Below are 14,834 nucleotides of genomic sequence, written 5' to 3'. Positions count from 1 at the left end.
TGCAAGCCCTTCTTTACTCTTTTGGATAGGGCAAGTTTGACATTGTTTTTTTAAAGGGTATTTGGCAAACTGCCGTTAGGATTCTATCATATAGTCTATACACATGTACAAACACACACACACACACCCCACCCACATACGTAAACCAACACACTGCATAATCTAATGTTACATAGCTGTAATGTGCCCGTATTTGATCAGGCAGAAGGTTCAAACAGACCTGCACACAGGGGTTTGGAAGGAGGGGAAGGAAGGGAGGGAGGGAGGGAGGGGGGATGCAGGGGGGAAGGATTTTCACAGGCTATGGTGGTATTGTTAAGCCGACAGCTTGCCACAGCTCATTGGCATCTGATGCACAGCCTGCAGCAAAACAGCCCAGGAGATTTAGGACTGCGATGAGAGTGTTGAGTGCTTCTTTGGTCTCGCGCTGTTCTGCTCAAATTCCAATTCCAAGTTAGAAAGCCTTCACAGGCTTGGCTTGGGTTGTGTACATATGTGTGGTACACAATATATTTCTCTGTTCTGTCCTTGTCTCTCTCTCTCTCATTCCCTCTCTCTCTCTGTCTGTCTGTTCACCCTATTTTCTCTCTGTCTTTCTCTTTTCTCCTTCACTCTGTCCCTCATCAGGCCTTGGACTCATCCCGCGACTCGTCTGCTGTTAATAAAGTCCACCGTCCGCCCCAGCGTGTTTAACATAACACACTTCAGACAGACAGACAGTCCGCATTAGAGCGCGTGCTTGGGGATGCCCGCATGGCCCCTCTGCTCCAGCCAACCAACCAGCCAGCCGACGCTCTGTTTGTGGGCCAAACCGGTGTGGATGACAAGCAAATAAACATCCCATCCCTGGGTCATAAACAGCCCGAGAGTTAGGTCACACAACGGTTTCGTCAGACAGAGAGAGCGAGGGAGAGAAAGAAAAAGAGAAAGGGATGCATAGAGAGAGAGAGAGAGGGAGACAAAAGGTCTTCATTAAAGACCAATTCAATCAAATCAAATGTAATTCACCAGGTAAAAACAATCTCCCGGAGTCGTTAATGGCTACTTTTTCCTTCTCCACACCCCATTTCTTCCCAAACTAAGCCAAATTGTCTGGTTGCTGGTGAAAAAAGTGCACTCCACCTCTAGTGCTACTACTATCTTAACATGGCCGTCATGTCTATCTGGGCCTTCGTGTTGTCCTTTAAGAGAGCCAAAGTGAGAAGGACAGACATCAAAAAGTAAGGAAAGAGATAAAGATAAAGTAGTAGAGAAAGTAAAAGGCCCTTCCTTTTCTGTGGGTTGAAGTATTTGTGTAATTTGTTTACGTGGGATTATAGCACTTTAATGGGGAAATGGCCGTCGTGCAGTGGGGGGGGGTGTCTGTGTCTGAATTCAATTTTCCAATAGCCCAGTTGCTGATTGTAAAGATGCCATTCCAACGCCACTTTTCATTTTTTTCAGGCTGTCTTCCCTGTCTGTTACGCTCTCTTTCTTTTCTTCTCTCTCTCTCTCTCTCGAATCATCAATTTTTCCTGTCCCCAAGCCTCATTCGGCCTGCCTCTCCTTTGTTATTCCACATCTTTATTTTCCCTCCTTCCCTGACTCCCTCTCTCCCTGTTTATCTGTCATCCTGCCATTCTCTCTCTCTCTTTCTCATACCTCCCCCCCTCCCCCTCCTTCTCTCCCTCCCCTGGTTCCTACTCTCAGTTGCCTTGGATGGGCCCTGGGCATGTCAGACTAGTGTAGACGCCGTGTGTTTTGCGTGCGACAGCAGCAATGAAGATGAAGCTGTGTGCAAAGATGACAGCGGTGACACGCGGTGACCTTGCGCCTTGCTCACGTGACCCCGGCGGGGTGTAAATCTCCCGCGGCGCTGTGAGCGGCTCTGTGAGCGGCTCTGTGAGCGGCGTTGAGGTCTGGATGAGTTACGCCACCCCTGGGCCAGCCAAGAGCCATCTGAGCAGCCAAGAGCTAGAAGGCAGGGGATCCTAGGCTGTAATTCTCTTAATTGTCATTAGTGGAGAATGTGAAGAAGGATGGTGTCTGTGTGTGTGTGTGTGTGTGTGTGTGTGTGTGTGTGTGTGTGTGTGTGTGTGTGTGTGTGTGTGTGTGTGTGTGTGTGTGTGTGTGTGTGTGTGTGCGTGTGTTTTTGTGTGTGTATGTTTTTGTGTGTGTATGTGTTAAGGATAGCGAAACAGTGTTTCCTATATGTGTGTAAGCCATCTAGACTAGAGTGAGTGAGTGAGTGTGTGTGTGTGTGTGTGTGTGTGTGTGTGTGTGTGTGTAGGTGTATGTGTGTTGCTGCATCAATAGAGTTGTGCGCGTGTGTTGTCCTACATGCATTTGCCTGCACGCACACATGTGTACGTTTCATGTAAGTAAATCCGTGTGGCAGACGTCTCTCACAATACTCTTACGCTCGCACTTTTTTTACACTCGCTCGCCCACACTACCTGGCTCTCTTCCCAAAAACCGTACACCCCAAAAAGACGTACGCCCCATTTTTGCAATCAGGGAAAGGACTGGTGCAGCAAATAAAAGCACTCTAGCAGTGTTTAAGACCCAGAGCTGCCCCCCCAAGGGCCGACTCTCTGTCTGTCACCCATCAGCTAAGCACTTTAATACACTAGCAGACGGGCATCTGGATTTCACATACTTGTTAAAGTTTGCTCAGAAAAGGGCCCGCGCTGAGCCACCAGCCCTCCCATAAAAAAGCCCTTGTTTTTCCCCCTGCATGTGCACTTTTGCCTGCCGTATGGAGGGGAGCTAGAGCTCTACGTGCCCGGTGCACATATGTACACACAAAATGCATAAACACACACATACAAATATGCAGACATCTATTCACATATGCATTGACTTGAAGTGCATATCAGCAGACACGTGTACACATGTGCTAACAAACACCTTCACACACACATATGTATACATAGTACATACATACGTACGCATACATACTAACACATCATATACCTATACAAAACCACATGCAAGAATTTATGCCACACATGCATATAACACCAACACACACACAAAAGGTCTCTCCTTAACTGAAACTTGCAGAAACACTGGACGCACACACATTTGCAGTTTGTGTTAACTCACACGCACACTCACTCTCTAGCTCGCTCACAGACACACACACACACACACACACACACACACACACACACACATACAGCCATGGCATGTGCAGCACAGCCCTTAAAAAACCAGCACCCCTCTCGTCTGCACAATCAACCGCTAAGCCAGAGAATAAGACTCAAACATGTGGTCTGTCTGTTGTTATGTTTATAAGTACACATTTACTAAGCTGTTTTTATTTCTACCGCTCATTGGGTGCCCCACCACACACACACACACACACACACACACACACACACACACATACACAAAGATGCATACACAAACACACGCACACACACACACACACACACACACACACACACACACACACACACACACGCACACACACTCACCTCCTGCTCTGGTAGATCTGTTTGTGCCGTTTGTATTGTGTCATGGCTTGTGCAGAGGCAGAGTGCCATGTGTGCTAATTGCATTTGTCTGGGTAATGGCCTGGGCTTAGAGCTAATGAGTGTTTGTTCTGGGCTGCCCGTCTGTCGGCGCTGGAGTCGCAATGACGCTCTGCTGTCTGGCGGCCATGAACCGTCAACAGGTAGAGATGGCTAGTAGATAGCAGCATGTATGTGTTAGTGTGTGTGTGAGAGTGTGTGTATGTGTGTGTGTGTGTGTGTGTGTGTGTGTGTGTGTGTGTGTGTGTGTGTGTCTGTGAGCGAGCTAGAGATATGAGAGATGAGAGGGATTTACTAGCCATCTCTCACCTCCTCTCAGCTGCTACAGATGTCTCTATGGTAATAAATCCCCAGGAATCTGCCAGAGATGGTGAATTGTTTGAACAAAGAAATGTAAGTGCTGAAAATGCCTTTTAGTATGTGTCCACGCAGACATACTGTAGATAACTGGACCAGTTGATTTGTTATCCAAGCAACCCAGAGAGCCCACAAGCCTTAAAACCTCCTCTGTGTTTTGGGCCTTGGCCCGAGCTGATTTACTAGGTTTTGGGCACTGAGATCTAATGGTATTTGCTCCAACCTCTCCGCAGTATATGAGTTACAACCATAAGCCACTATCCTGAGATTATCCTAGACCATAGAACTCTCCAGAAAATGGACCATTCTATGCATATATACCAGGGTTTCCACTGGGATTTTTTTCTTGCCATTCCGGTGTCCGGAAATAATTCATTTTCCAGGACAAATTTGAAACTTATGTTCAGTACAGTCACGTTACAAACACAAATATAATGTACACCAAGGTTCAGTGGTGGAAGAATTATTCAGACTTTTACATAAGTAAAAGTACCAATACAGCAATGTAAAACTACTCCATTCGAGGTAAAAGTACTGCATGAACCATACTTAAGTAAAAGTACTGAAGTATTAGCAGCAAAATGTAGTTATAGTTATAAGTATTAAAGTAAAAGTACTCGTTTGGTCCCTCTGACTGATATATTATTTTATATATGACTTCACTAGATTATTAATACTAAAGCATCAGTGTGTAAGCATGTTACTGTTGTAGCTGCTGGAGGTGGAGCTAGTTTGAACCACTTTATAAACAGTTTTATCAACAGACACACCAGATAAATCAGAGGGGTCATGAAAAAGAGTTTTTGGACTATTTATATAATCTTTGGTTTTTGGTGAGATATTGTTTCATTCCAACATTTATTGAAATTAAACCATGTGAGTTAAGTTAAGAGGGAAAAATCACTATTTGGCTGAGCTGTTAACAACACATCTGAAATGTGACCTTGACTACATGACGTAAGACTGTAAGACGTCTGAAGACTAAAAGGTTGGAAAGAGCTAGTTTAATCTTTAACAATGCATTGTATTTTAAAAGCTTGTTATATCATCCATTGTGTTAAGTAACTAGTAACTAAAGTGAAGTGGAAGAAGAAAGTAGCATAAAATGAAAATACTCAAGTAAAATACCTCAAAATTGTACTTACGTACAGTACTTGAGTAAATGTACTTAGTTACTTTCAACCCCTGCCTAGGTTGATGAAAGGATGACAACAACCTCAGATCTATTTTACAGTATCGATTAAGCAAAACAAACAGTAACAATTGAGCAGAACCTCAACATAAGCTGCTAAAATGTAGGTTATTATGAAACATCTGTAACCTGGAACATCTATGACATCTGTGATTTCACATAATGAATGAGTGAATTTCAAGCATTTCCACACAGGATTTCCTATTCGAACGGCCAAAATGTGTCATTAAAAAGTTGGAAACCCAGCTATTCTCTCCCCCTGCGGGCGACTTAATTCGATTCTGCAGAGAGAAGTCCCTCTCTGCTGGCACACTTGGCACTGGCAGGACACGAGCAATTGTAGCCAGTGTAGCCCAGTCGGCTCAGCTCGCTGAACTCATAAATAAGCACCTTTGCAAGCTGTTGCAAAAGTGAAATCCCCAGAATGGTGGAGCGCCGTCATCACTGCCACTGCATCTTGCTGTGCACGCTTGGCATCAGTGAGAGGTGCGGCTACTGATTTAGTCATCACTTCTGGGCAAGTCAAACCTCTTGGTGAAAAGAGCACTGTATGCTGTAAATAAGCTGATTCACTGTCAAAACACAAACGTCCTGTTTAGGGATAGCCTAAGAAGTTAAAGCTACATTTTGTATAAGCATTAGTAACGGACATTTTGACATGCACGTTTTAAGTTTATCGTCTATTTAATTCATTTGAACAGGCAAAAATCGGTAATTACCAGCTAGCAGAAACCCTGATATATACAGAATTTATATTTACCCTACGCATGTTGTATAGTAGGGCCACACACTATTCTATCAGTTACTCATTCATTGACCATTTCCAGTGGAGTGTTCCTGTGCCTTCACTGGTGTGCCACACAGCCAGATCGCTGCGTTCCATCACTGTCGGAGCTCTCGGTGGTCTGTGGCAGGCTTATCGGTGATGTCAGGCCCAGCGGCAGCCTCAGTAGTCCTGGTGGCAGGCAGCCCTATCGGCAGCAGCACCGGGGCGGCTGTGGTGGTGGTGGTGGTGGTGGGATCTGTGGAGCTCCTGGAAAGAGAGAGAAAACACAGTCAGCCGAGTGACACACAGAGCCTGGCTTCAGCACACTCAGCGCGGGGAAACAGTGCCAGGTGCACGGGGAGGTTATGTTATTGTTTTATGTGTGTGCGCATGTGTGTGTGTGTGTGTGGCTCTCTGTAAGTATGTGTGTGTGAAGGGGTCGGCTTGGGATAGAAGATACAGTGTGTGTGTGTGTGTGTGTGTGTGTGTGTGTGTCTGAGGGAGTTGTGTGTTGCGGGGGAGAGGGGTAGTTCTTTGTGTCTCTCTGTGTGTGTGTGTTTGTTCATTTCCCCCTCACATCATGAAGCATTGCTTTGCTAACTTTATCGTGACCACTAAGACAGAGAGGGTATTAAGAGCTGCTGAAAGATGCTTCTGCACACATTGCTTGCATTCCCCCCTGAGAGAGAAAGAGAAAGAGAGAGAGAGAGAAAGAGAGATAGACAAGAGAGAGAGAAAGAGAGATAGTGATAGAGGGGTAGCGGTGAGCAGTGGGGAAGTGTGGGGGCGTAAACACATCTCTGGCTTGCAGGAGGGCTTGCTCCGGGTAACCCGTGTTTGGAAGGAAAAGTCAATCCTGCTTTTGTTTCGAGTGTAAGATTTCTCCCAACAGGAAGCCATCCTTTATAATGTGGCATGTGTGAGTCGCACCTCCTGTGTTTGGACATGAAGCCCTCATCTGGGTTAGGGGAGGCAGGTGTCACACAGAGTTACACAGGCAAACACACACACACACACACACACACACACACATACACACACACACACACACACAGATGCACATACACTCATGCAGTCACACACTTACACACGTGCGCACACACACACACACACACACACACACACACACTCACACACACACACACACGCACGCACACATTTACACACATACCCAAACGCTTTCTTTTTATCTCTCGTGCTCATTCACACACATTCCCCCTGTCAAACAGACTTGCCCTGTGCTCTGCCCCACACAGATCTATTTGTTGTTCCTGAGGAGGAAAAAATGCTTTCTTCTCCTCCGTCTCCTCTCTCCGCTGGGGTGGGCCGCAGCTTTTAGAGCACGGCGGTAGATTTGGGGATGGATGTCAGAAGCACAGAGAGAGAGAGAGAGAGAGAGAGAGATAGAGAGAGGAGGTTGATAGTGAGAGAGAGAGAGAAAGGGATCTGTCGACATGGTGAAGGAAAGAGGTGAAAGGGGAAGAGGGCTTGTCTGTGGGCCCAGGTTGACAGAGGGGATCATGGGTATCAGGCCGGGGGATTAAGCATAATTGAACGGGCTTGACAGATGAGACAACAGCCGAGCCCAATTAGCAGGGCGGATCAAACGCCGGGCGCTGAGCCCTGTTTCACGCGCGTGTGAGTGTGCCATCCCGCCCGCGCGCATCCCCGGGTTCAGTGGGGTGGGGCACCGGGGTTCCCCATCTCCACCCCCCCCCCGCCACCGCAGATGGGGGCCCACACACCGTAGCTGTGGTTCACTACTTCTCACTTCTTCTTCACACCGTGAGGATTCCGTGTCTCTGAAGACTGATGTGCACGGACATGTTGCGTTCACCTGTGGTATTCCAGCTGCGGAGGTGAGGCCGTGACAGGGTAGGGTGGAGTAAGCCCACGCTAGGCCCTGCAAAAGTAGCATACTGCAGGTTATGTTAGGCCACTGTGTAATTAAAGTAGATCCAGAGCAGGCTTGACAAGAGCTGGATATAGCAAGGCCACAGCACAGTTGTGTAGGCAAGAGCTAGGTTTGTTGACAATAGGTTACAGCAGGTTAGGTTAGGCTACTAACCTATACAGTAGGTTATACAGTAGAGTAAACCCAGGTTAAGTTTAGCAATAGTAGATATTACACATCAGGTTTGTCCTCCTTATTATACACTATGCTAGGCTACTGTAAAACATGCCATCCTATGTTTAGCTACTAGCCGTGTCTTGTGTTAGCTATTAGCATCTTTACACTAAAATGGGCTTATCGACTTCAAATCCCATTACCCATGCAATATAGTGGTTCCCCATTAACACAATCTCTGAGGCTTTGATCGGTGATCTCTCCCTTATTCTCCATTCCCTGATAGCTCTGCAGCTCATGCATTAACTCACAGGTGCATAAACATTGCACCATGTGTATGTAGTCTCCGCTCCCGTATGTATTGCTGATGAGGGATTATGATAGGCTGCTGGAGAGCGGTACAGGATTTTGGCCTCTGCGATATGCTGGCTTGGGGCGGAGAGATGCAGTAGCTTGTGTTGTCAAACATTGAGAAACCCACAAAATAAAAAAGAGAATGTTTTTGCTATGCGTCTGCAATCTGTCAAGTTTTGTTCTTTAAGACAGTTGTGTACACATTTCAGGCATTTTTTTGTCCACTTTCACTGCACTAGAAATATCGCCCGCAAAAGAGAGGCATGGAATGCATTAGAATACTAACAAACCTTATCTTTCTTATCATTGTGGATTTGTACCTGCATAATTGTAATAGTTTTAAAAGTGTTTTTATTATACGAAACCATGTCGTAGTTTCGATCATAAGGTCTGAAAGCAAAGAGCAGTCCACCTCTGACTGACTTGTTTGAGTCATTTCTCTTATCTCTGGGCATTGTGTTTAACCATTGATTGGACACACCCAATCGTCTATGTGACCCTTTTATCAAAACCCTGTGCAGACACACACACAAATTGAGAGGGGGGGGGGCGGGGGAGTGAGTCAAAAACCAATATTATTCCAAATTTGTAGCACAGTGAAGTGATTTTAAAGATAGCAGCAAATGACCCAGGCATCCATCAGTGCTTCACTTCCCCGCTCCTCATAACGGGGGAGATTGGAAGGTGAAAGCACTTTGCATGTGGAGATGTGCCTCAGATGAAAGTTTATTTACCTGGGCGAACGAGGTGACATTCCTTCTGCTCGGTGCCGGAGAGTTGGAGAAAGAGAGAGAGAAGAGAAGAGAGGGAGAAAGAAAGAGAGAGAGAGAGAGAGAGAGAGAGAGAGAGAAAAGAGCTGGGAAGAGTGCTCTGATAAGCCGCCGGCGCTGTGCTGAGGGATAGCGGTGGCTTTGGCAGACGCCGATCTCACTGACATGTGGGCTTCACACCGGCCAGAAACGCTTTCATCTGCTCACTCAACACCACAGCACCACTTCAAAGACGTGTGTGTGTGTGTCCGTATGCTTGTGTGTGTGTGTGTGTGTGTGTGTGCGTGCGTGCATGTACGTCTGTGAGTGTGCGCGTGTGTGTGTGTGTGTGTGTGGGTTATCTGTGCGATCCGCAGCAGCAGCAGCTCCAGGTCGCAGCGATGTGTTTAATGAAGACGAGGGCAAGGCTTCAAAGGAGCCTGCAGTTCAGCCTGCAGAAGGTGGAGGTGGCGGGGGCTGGGGAGGGAGACACAGAGAGAGAGAAACGCTGACTGACTCTCTGAACCTAAGCAGCACTTGGCCTGCGAGTTCACCACAGGGCTCAACAACACAATGTGTTCTGGAGTGTCAGCCTGCAGTGTCAGCCTGCAGTGAGAGAGAGAGAGAGAGAGAGAGAGAGAGAGAGAAAGAGAGAACTGAGTTATGACACTGGGAGTATGAAGCACTGGGAGATGCATGGGAAGGCCTCGTCAAAACGCCTGGGCCTTGAAGTATTTCATATTTCCCTCTGAGTCCTCCTCCCATAACTCCCCCCCCAACACCACCACCACCCACTCAGAAAAAAACAATACAATTCATACAAGGAATCGCAACCACATCCTGGCCACTCCAGTGCACACTACACCCCCACCCCCCCCAGCCCCCTTCTCCAACCCTGTCCAACTCCTCCCCACACCCTCTTCAGAAAGTGGTCACATCAAGCCCTAGTGCCTCCGCCTCCGCCACTTAACCAGGATTGAATTGCTCTTAGCCGGAGGGCAGGTTGCGGGGAGGAAATGAGCGCGGAGCAGAGGTCACTTGCTGTGTATTGGTGCGGGTGACCAGCACCGCCACCCGAAAATGTGCTTTTCATTTTCCCAGCATGCCCTCTGTGCAGGTGATGGGTTTATAGGGGGGAAGCGGTGGGCAGTTAGGTCTGGTGATAGATGCAGGTCGCAGCTGGCCAGGAGCGGGACTCGACCTGACGCCGGCGGCCCAAATTGGAGGCGACTGGCGCTAAGTTGGAGGAATGACGAAATTGTCGGGCCGACAACCAAAATTGTGGGAACGGAGTGATCCTGAGTGTCGGTGCTGAAACCAGAGTTGGCTGACGAGGGTGTTATCAGGGCTGGCAGGGAGTGAGAGAGTGCAGTCTCCCACATCTCGCCTCTCTGCTCAGATTAGAGCATGAAGAAACCTCCTTTGAAATATAGAATGTGTATGATGTCAACAGAATATACGTACTGTACATAGTCTGCCACTGCCACACAAAAAAAACTGATATGAGGCACACAGGCGTTGTGTCTGTGTGTGTGTGTGTGTGTGTGTGTGTGTGTGTGTGTGTGTGTGAGTGTGAGTGTGTGTGTGTGTGTGTGTGTGTGGGGGGGGGTGTGTGTGGGGGGGGTGTGTGAGTGTGTATGTGTGAGTGTGTGTGTGGGTGTGGGTGTGAAAAAAGAGAGAGAGAAAGCATATATGGGTGTTAGATGTGTGCACATTGATGCTCACCTTGTGTTGGCCACCTGTAAACCATCGAGTGAAATGAGCCTTGATCGTTCACAGAGCAAGAAGGATGGTGTGTACTTTAGTGTGTGTGTCTGTTGGCTTGTGGAGGAGTGTGTGTATCTGTGTGCATAAAATGAAAAAGAAAACATGAAAGGACGAACAGCCATGTGTGAGTGTGTGTGTGTGTGTGTGTGTGTGTGTGTGTGTGTGTGTGTGTGTGTGTGTGTATGTGTGCCGGCGACAGCACTGACCACTACTAAGTGTAAGAGATGTGAGAGTTTTTGTTGTCCTTCTGTGCAACTCGTGGCTTTGGCTAAACTTCGTAAAGATTCTGGCTATAGCTGTGTATTCCATGTTGTGTGTGTGTGTGTGTGTGTGTGTGTGTGTGTTTATGTTTTTTTTTCAGTGTGTTCATGTGATGCTGTGTGTATACAGATACGTGTATTGATTGTGTACTGCATATGTTGTGTGGTATGTCTGTGTATGTGGTGTGGTTTGTGTGTGTGTGTGTGTGCTTATGCGCAGTGGTGTGCACGTGTGTGTGTGTCGCCGGCGTGCTCCATACTGCTCCGCCTGGCTGCTGGCCCAGACTGGCCGAGGGCCTCGTGTGCGACTGGGCTTGGAGCAGCCCTAATTATGAATGGTAAACAAATAAGTCATTAATAGAAGCTTCCAGCAGTGGGGTTTGATCCAGACGCCCCCCCCCCCCCCCCCCACCCCACCCCACCCCACCCCTCCCTTCCAACCAAGCACCCCCCACCCACCCCCCACCTCCCCCCTCCGCTGGCTCAGATCGGAGCTGCATCTCCCCCCCCCATGCAGCGCCGGGGCTGTGGCCCCTGGGCTCCACCGGCTCCCCTCTGACTAATTTGCCCTCAGAGTTGTTGCACTTCCTGTTTGGGTCTCATGTGGTTCTCATTATGGGGGGGAAAGGCAGGGGTTTTAGGGGAGGAGGGGGAGGGTGAAAGGACCCTTAAGAACCCTAGAGGACCACCGCGCGCCCCTGAGGAGAGATCACACAGGAAAAGGGAGCGGAGACGCCCTCGCATGACCCCCCCCCTCCCCCTAAAACTGTCCCCCTTTTTTAACTGTCCCATGCAAAGGACATGTTTTGCTCCTGTTTCTGCATTTCCATTATTACATGTTTGCATTCATCTCTACTTCTTAACTTTTTCTTCTCACTCTGCCTCTCTCTCCCTCTTTGTCTCTTCTCTCTCTCTCTCTCTCTCTCTCTCTCTCCCTCTTTGTCTCTTTTCACTCTCTCTCTTACGCTCTCTCTCTCCCATTGGTGTCTCCCACTCTCTGTTTTTATCTGACACTCACACTCACACTCACTTTCTTGTTGTCCCTTTTTTCACTTTTACTGTCGCTCTCACACACAACCTCTGTCTCCACGTCTTAGTTCATCATTTCTTTTAAAAGCTGACGTGCTGGATCTGTTGTTGCTGGTGTTTGGACGCTAGTGGCAAGACTACATCTGTAGATGACATATGCATTGATAAATACATGAGGCAAGTGTTATATTGAGCCTAGGTCAAATGTCAGTATGGCTTTTGGAAGTCAGGCTGCATGAAAGAAGGGATGGATGGAGAGGTGGATGGATGGATAGGGAGAGAAGCTTGAGGAGCAGAGGAAAAGGAAGGAGTGGGAGCGGGAGGGTTGAGAATTTGTCAGCTCCGGTGCTGATCCATGATCCATCACTGACCCAGGCCCTGCTGTGATTCCAGCCCAGAGCACACGCTGCATCTGGGGGCTCGGCTGCCACAGGGAGCCCATTGTGGTCGACCCGACCGCACTCATGCAGAAGGATCTAGTTTCACGTTGTTCTCAAAAAATGGTGTGTGTGTGGGAGTACACTCGTGTGTAAGAGATGTGTGTTTGCTTTTCTTTGATCTGAGTGAACACAAGATATGAGAAAAATAAAGATATAAGAAAAATAAATCCTTAATAGGTTTTACTCATTTTTGTCACAACTGTGTGTTTATGCTATTTATAAGTGAGTGTGTTTATGTGTGCAGATATATGGTGTGGTGTTTGGGACTTTTGCGTGATATTTGTGAACCGAATGTTGTACTTACCTAATGTCTCCGAGTGAGCTGATTCATGGAGAGGACAAATACAAACGAAGGGTAGAGTTAACAAGCAGTGGTATGTAAGGTCAAACAAACTGAGCAAATTTGTCCTTGAGGTCTATCCACTGGATGACTCTCTGAGTGTGTGTGAGTGTGTGTGTGTGCGTGTGTGTGTGTGCGTGTGTGTGTGTGTGTGGTCAGTGGTGGGTATCTCTTGTCCAGTGAACTCTGGTTCATTTTACCCTGCAGATTGTCATTGCCATGCTACCCTCTAAATGTACGTACTGTATATGTGAAATTGTTTGATAAATTCTTTTTTGCTCTCTTTCTCTCTCTTTCTCCCCCCCCTCCCTCTCTCCTCTCCTTCTTTCTCTCTCTTCTTTCTCCCATGCAGATGAGCTGGTTATGGCTGAGGAGGTGCGGGAGGTCTGACTCTGAGAGCCCACGTTTCTGTCCCCTTTCTGACGCTTTCAGGACCTGAACATTTGTCTGAGACGTATCATCTCTCCCGCATACAGACTCACACACACACACACACACACACTTGCACACACTCTCACACTGAGGAAGAGGAGGAAGAGGCCAGATTGAGGAGACAGAGGTAGGTGTCTGTGGGGACATTTGTCCACAAGTCCACATCCTATCTGTATGTTCCAATGGAAGTAAAAAAAAGTCACAGAAGACTTGTCCTCACGTCTTCTTAAGTATTTGAGATTCATGCCATTAAATAAAATATAATTATTAATTGTTTTACTAGTCTGATTCTGATAAATATTCTATGGTTGTCCAGCTGTACTAGGTGATGTCATGACTGTATGTGGTATGTGCCTGTGAAAATGTGTGTGTGTGAAATTATGTTATATTGCTCTAGCTCTAGATGGTGATGGTAGTGGTGGATGGTGTGTGTGTGTGTGTGTGTGTGTGTGTGTGTGTGTGTGTGTGTGTGTGTGTGTGTGTGTGTGTGTGTGTGTGTGTGTGTGTGTCGTGTGTTTATGTGCCTGTGTGTGCACATGTGTTGTGTGTGTTTTTATGCTCTATGTTGGTTTGAGCTGCTGTGAAAGTCAGGGGCGATGGTCTCTGCCCCTGGGCCCGTGTGTCCTGCGAGAGTTGGCTCGGTTCTGTCAGTTAGTTTTGCGTGCAGTCGCTGCTGACGACAAGATTCATGGCCGGTGCTCCCGGCTGGAGCTGGACTCCAGCGAGACGACACACACATCCGCACCCCAGACCGACCACAGCGTGTCCACCGTGTGTTCTTTTTATGTACCTTCCCTTAAACGATTATTGGGCAGGTCTGCATTTATATTTATGCCTCTGTGTTTTGAGTGAGTGTGTATGTGTGTGGGGGGGGGGGGGGGGGGGGGCAGTTGTGTGTGTGTTTGTGAGCATATGGCTAGCTTATCGTAAAAACAGAAGCTGAACCTACTGGAAACATCTCTCTATCTCAAACCTTTTGGGATCGTTTCATGAGTCTTTTATGTTGTCTACATGTGTGTCCAAGTAACTAAGATGGGTGTCTGTGGGAAAGAGAGAGAGCATGAGAGACCCTCTTCTGTAACAGTATATGAATATACAGCTCACAGCAAGTGTGTATATATGTATGTATTTGTGTGTGTCTGTGTGTGTCTGTGTGTGTGTGTGTGTATGTCTGTGCGTGAGTGAGCAAATGCATACTTGTAGAGGTATGTGAGTGTCCAACATATGTGTTATGTACATACATGCCCAGATGTGTGAGTGTGAGTGTGTGTGAGTGCGTGTGTGTTTATGAACATGAACATAAGAGGAACAGGTTTATGATGTGACGGGGGCTCCCTGGGGCTCAGGAATGATCTCACTCTCTCTCTCTCAGGTAGGAAGAGGGGGAAGCCGCTTCTTTAATGCTAAAGCCACATGTGTCCTCATATCACACACACACACACACACACACACACACATGAACACACACAAACACACACACAGTCACAAACATAGGAAAACACACGCACACACATACACAAAGGATAAGACATACACACACAGACACACATGTTCAAAAGCAT

The 14,834-nt window shown here is 47.4% G+C and overlaps 1 protein-coding gene across 7 annotated transcripts in view; it reads left to right on the top strand.

The window, feature by feature from the left end:
* LOC105898929 (ERC protein 2) overlaps positions 1 to 13,412 on the top strand; it is a 222,030-nt gene extending 208,618 nt beyond the window's left edge. For all 7 annotated transcript variants that reach the window (XM_031566335.2, XM_042707645.1, XM_042707644.1 and 4 more), the window contains one exon: positions 13,193 to 13,412. The gene's annotated coding sequence lies outside the window, so the exon portion shown is untranslated. The remainder of the gene's footprint in view (positions 1 to 13,192) is intronic.
* Positions 13,413 to 14,834: the final 1,422 nt, after the last annotated feature.

This window comes from Clupea harengus, chromosome 4, assembly GCF_900700415.2.
Source record: "Clupea harengus chromosome 4, Ch_v2.0.2, whole genome shotgun sequence".
Taxonomy (NCBI): Eukaryota; Metazoa; Chordata; class Actinopteri; order Clupeiformes; family Clupeidae; genus Clupea; species Clupea harengus.
The sequence above is the reverse complement of the archived record's forward strand: the minus strand, read 5'-3'. Positions and strand labels throughout refer to the sequence as shown.